The sequence below is a fragment of the Crassostrea angulata genome, chromosome 1 (genome assembly GCF_025612915.1).
Source record: "Crassostrea angulata isolate pt1a10 chromosome 1, ASM2561291v2, whole genome shotgun sequence".
Taxonomy (NCBI): domain Eukaryota; kingdom Metazoa; phylum Mollusca; class Bivalvia; order Ostreida; family Ostreidae; genus Magallana; species Magallana angulata.
In genome coordinates this window covers 21,954,684-21,959,907 of record NC_069111.1, presented here as the reverse complement: position 1 = coordinate 21,959,907, position 5,224 = coordinate 21,954,684, and the positions used below count along the sequence as shown (strand labels likewise).

Here is a 5,224-nt window from a genome sequence, read left to right as displayed (position 1 = left end):
TTTTAACCTTTAAACTATGCATCTTATTTGTATTCATATATTCATCCGCGTTTATAAACACGCTGTAATTCTTAACATGCAGAGTTTGTTATCAAATGACATCTCAAACACAGTATTAATAAGTTAAAACAAAACTCAATACGCGCATAATAAACGGATAGTTTCCAAAAAATAATACCATACATTTTTGTCTTCGCGGATGTGTGATCTGTGTAGTTCGTCCTCATCCAACACGATATTCATAACCCTTTGAGCACACCTCTATTTAGCATCTTTCCTTTGGCTGTGTTATCCTGTGTGTCAACCCTGCCTTTTCCCTCTGCTAGTGTATACCCAGGTATGTTTCACATGCATCCAGGTAGCTTTTGCCTCTCACTTTTTAACATTTGTATTTTTTATTTCAATCTTACCGGATAATTTTCTATAAAATCTATCGCACGCTGCTATACCAGAAAATGTAAAAATAGCATTTTGCATTTCCATAGCGCGTGCAGACTCTGTATTATTTCCCAAAATTCAGCACTTTCCAGGTGCAGCTTTTGTCAGCATGCATGTAACATATTATCCATCCTTAGTTTTCTTCCACTAAGAAGATTTTTTTTTTCCAATTTAAAAAAGTTGGTGACAGGGATTTAATTGAAAAAAAAAATGACATTTGCGAAAAGCGATTCTTTTAGTCTCATATCGTAATCACCTGTAGCAGTATCAAATCCTATCCCTCGGTATTTTAATTTTGTTCCCTTTTTCACTCACTCCCCCTTTTACCATACTCGCAACCTTATTTTCCTGCGGATTTCGCATGATAGACAGAAGAAGAAAGTGACACAGATGAAGACAATGCATGAGGACCAAACCTTGTAATCAGTTTTTTCAGTTTTATTTTACTCCATTATTCTGACTAACATTTTTACCCTGTGGAAATTATAAGCCGTGCACACTGATCCCACTAACTCAGTCACACAATATCCTCTGCTTCTTGGAAGGACAATCTTTTCAAAGGGAACCCTGCTTATGGATTTTTTTTCAATTTGTGTCGTCGGGAAGGACAGTGACAAAAACAGACCCAGTGGACATCCATAATTATAGGTGTGTATGCTGAACAGAAAATCTGTGATAATTCCAACCACCGTTGACAACAGGTGATAATTAGTTCATGGTATAGTCATGCAGAGTCAAATCTGTGCTATAACAAATCTGGTAATGATTTTTTGTGTGTGCTTGTGTATATCGAATTTAGCATTCTGATATGACTCTCATAAGACTTGTATTGATTGAGATATAAATGAATCCATCGCAGTATGACTGATGACGACTTTTCTCTGGTGTTTGCAGAAGGATTAAAAAGTGGACAGAATCGGGGATGGCAATAAATTGGCTCCCAATCTGCTGATCGCACAGGAGAGCACAAAAGACGGTATATAACTTGTTGAGATTCAATTAACAAGGAAATGTATTGATTTTCTTATTAGTGTTCTTTTGCTGGATGCGAGGAGAAACGAAGGAAATGTGAAAAAAGTAACAGTTCCGGAGACTGGCTTAGTGTACACTGGGATAAGTAAACTGAACACTGATTTGAGACTTGTGTGAAAATTAAACATTCCTTGTCATAAGACTATTGCTCAGGTAAATATACAATAGGCAAGTTTTTTTTTCATTTCCATGTCAATTTTATCATTGGTCAGTATAGAATAAATGTATGTGATGAAAGTTTTGATTTTTTTGTTTTCTGTGTGTATATAAATCATAACGATAGAAATTTATCAATGAAGGGGTAAATACACGTGAAGTCTGAATGTTTGTTTGTCAAGAAAACCAGGAGAAAAAGAATGAATTCCTTTCTCCAGTCAAAAGGAAATGGAAAGTGTATAGCAAATTTCACCTCTATTTACAGAACCGGAGAGACTGTGTTTGCTTTGAAAGTGTCTAATATTTAGATTGTATGTGATTCTCAGGGAAGCTACACCGTTTATTTAGTTCTAGATCGGCTGCAGCATGTTGGGCCTGGTTTTGTTGACCACAGTTATTGTAAAGCTATGTTAGAAATCTGAATTAAAGCCAGGGATTTGACTTTGTTGGGTCAAAATCTGTTGTTGTGAACACAAGAACATTGGACAAGTTTGGAGGTGATTTAGCTGGGCAGATTTACTGTGCTAGAAAGGATCAGTGTGATCCTAATCTGTCAGGTTATTATGCAATTTGTTCTTTTGTAAATATGGGTCATTCCAGTGATTTTCCCACTCAAGAGGGCTCTAAACTTTTAATACATCATGATAGAGTTTTCATTTACATTCATGAGAGATTTTTCCGTAACATTTCAGTAACATTCATGATAGTTTTCAGTTTCATATTCATGATAGAGTTTTCAGTTACATTCATGATAGAGTTTTCAGTAACATTTCAGTAACATTCACGATAGAGTCTTCAGTTACACTCATGATGGAGTTTTCAGTAACATTTCAGTAACATTCATGATAGAGTTTTCAGTTACGTAATATTTCAGTTACATTCATAATAGAGTTTTCAGTTACATTCATGATAGAGTTTTCAATAACATTCACTTGTACAATTGAATCTTAACTAAAAATGAATATGTAGGAGTGATCTGCACTTCTTAATATCCAGCACTATTATCAAAGGAATTAATGATTTACGTAGCTGCTGAAATTAAGGAACTCCCATAGTGTTTGATTCATGAGCTGTATGGGTTTTTTTTGGGGCTGGTTCCCCCGTTTGCATGGAACATTTAATTCATAGTATGATCAAATTTGCACACTGTAACGTTGAGGTAATATTGACAAATCTATGGCAAATATTGATGTAACCAAATATCCTAATTCTGATTCAGTCTTAATATGTTTAGATATTGGCTGAAACCTTCCCCAATGCTGGGAGCTTCTTAACAGAATCAAAGTTTAATTAGCACTGGTTTAATGTTTGCAGTTCTGCAAAATGGATAATTAATTCATTGAGCTGGGCTCATCTTGTCCGAGGAGACTAATACTAAAAGCAAGTCCATGCAGAGAGTGGCTAATAAAATGCTTATGGAAAAGAAATAAAATGCTTGAATGACTATGGGGCTCTCCTGCGTACAGAGTGATAAAGACTGTATAAGATGTATCAAACCCTGGCAGTCATCACGGGGAATCAACAACAGTATTAGCATGACAATAAAGCACAGCAAGGGGAGACCCACACATGTACCGGTATGTCAAACAAAACCTGAAAAACAGCATATTAAGACCTCTACGTCTGTTTATAATTATAGAAAGCAAAGGGTCTTTAATAGATCTTCTCAGCAGTGTGTTAAGAGTCTGGGAGATTTGTTATAGATATATGTGCTCCATCAGAAGGGATTCCTGGATAGGCTGGTGATGTAATGGTCTAATCCTTTCCAGCAGACTGGAGCAGGGCGTGAGATAGTTTTGACTGAGACTCTGAATCAGTAGGGGGATGTTTTGATAAGAAAAAAAGGTCCTGTCCAAAGAATAAGAGCCTCTTTATTTGCCATGAGTATTATTTTATGATTTTCTTAAAGTTTGAAGTCTCTTAAAGTATTACATCCTGGGATTTCCTTTGCAAAGGTTAAGAACCCCTTCTCTCTCTCTCTCTCTCTCTCTCTCTCTCTCTCTCTCTCTCTCTCTCTCTCTCTCTCTCTCTCTCTCTCTGCTAATTATTGTGTACCATACATAGTTTGGTGATGGGCTGAATAAGTTCTCAACTGGGCAGTACATGCAATGACCTTGTACAGAACACAATTTTTACATTATCAGTTTTCCAGTCCCTGTAGGGGTTGGTGTACACAGACAGAGCTTGGTCAGAACAACATGTTCTCTATGGAAATAGTGCAGAGGTGGAAAGGTTAAGGAAATAGAAGTTGTTTAGAATTCTTTTAGGTTTGAGGGTCACAAAGTTGGGACAGTTGTTCAGTGAAAGGAAAAGGTTTGGATTTGAGAATAAGTGAGATTTAGAGGCCAATTTGAAAAAATTAGATTGTGTAACATTTAAAGGTATTAAATGTTGGATTGCTGACAGAGTAATTTTGACAGTCTTTTTATCAGGTGATAAATCGCAAATTAAGATTGTCACGGTTCACTTGACACTACAGTTCACTTGATCCCCCACACTTTGCACTGTTATAGATATCTTGGTAGCTGATGGTATCATAGCCAGTTCACGTTGCCTACAGGTATTTGGTTTCCAAACTTCTTGATTAAATTAGAAAAACCAGCAGTGGGTTCAGACCTGCATCAACTCATGTTTGAGCATCTGGATTGTTTTTTGGATGTTTTAGGGGAGAAACTTAACTCCATTGTTCAAGAGAAAACCTGAGAGGCCTCTTGTCTCTCAGTTGTAGCTGTTTTGTATTATTTTTTGCACAGCAAAGAAAAATCAGAATTGCTATTGTTAAAATTTTCAAGAGTGGGAACCTTTTTGATCCTTGTAAATTGCTAGAGACATCGATAAACAGTTTATAATCAATGAAGGGTGCTAGATGAAATTTTTCTTGTGTCACTGGCAAGTTGCTCAAGCCTCCTCAATCATTCATAAAGTTTCGATGAGGGTAAACTCGCTGAATTTAATGGCACAGTCAATGCCGGGGATAGGAAGATTTATAGCATCTTGTGATTGTCACAGCCATAAAGGTACGAAAGTTCAATATTGTCATTACACTTAGCATTTAAAGTATGCAGGGATCAGAGGGTATTCAGACAGGCGGGTAAGAGAGGCACATCATATGGTCTAGTCATCGATTTAGATGTTGTTCAATAAATTCTTCAAGGTAGGGGAGGAGGTGGGGGGGGGGGGGTGTCGAGCTGGCTGCTTATATTGATGTAAAGCTGTGCAGATAACACTACAAGATTTACTAAGGTGTGTGCTGAAGTGCACACATGAGTAAATATTATTGTGCGCATGTTGATGAAATCTTTAGACTGGTTGATATTATTCTGTCTGCTTCTAAATGGGGCTTTTCATTTCAAGAATGATTGAATTTAGTCGTTCCACTCACCACGCATCTTTCTCTCTCTTTATCTCATGATCAGATTTACTGTAAATACAATAAATATTGAACTGAAGAGGATAAAAATCAAGTCCATTAAGTTATAATAGCATACCTGGAACTGTAGTGTTCTCCGTAGCTTTTGATATTCATCATTATCGATCATTCAATGTTTGTTTTTTCCTTTATTAATTCATACTGCTTTTATCAAACCTGCATTGTGCA

General features: G+C 36.5%; 1 protein-coding gene across 6 annotated transcripts in view; it reads left to right on the top strand.

Moving 5' to 3' along the window:
• The first annotated feature begins 209 nt into the window (after positions 1-209).
• LOC128187756 (poly(rC)-binding protein 3-like) overlaps positions 210-5,224 on the top strand; it is a 66,625-nt gene continuing 61,610 nt past the window's right edge. For all 6 annotated transcript variants that reach the window (XM_052858418.1, XM_052858393.1, XM_052858409.1 and 3 more), the window contains exon 1: positions 210-337. The gene's annotated coding sequence lies outside the window, so the exon portion shown is untranslated. The remainder of the gene's footprint in view (positions 338-5,224) is intronic.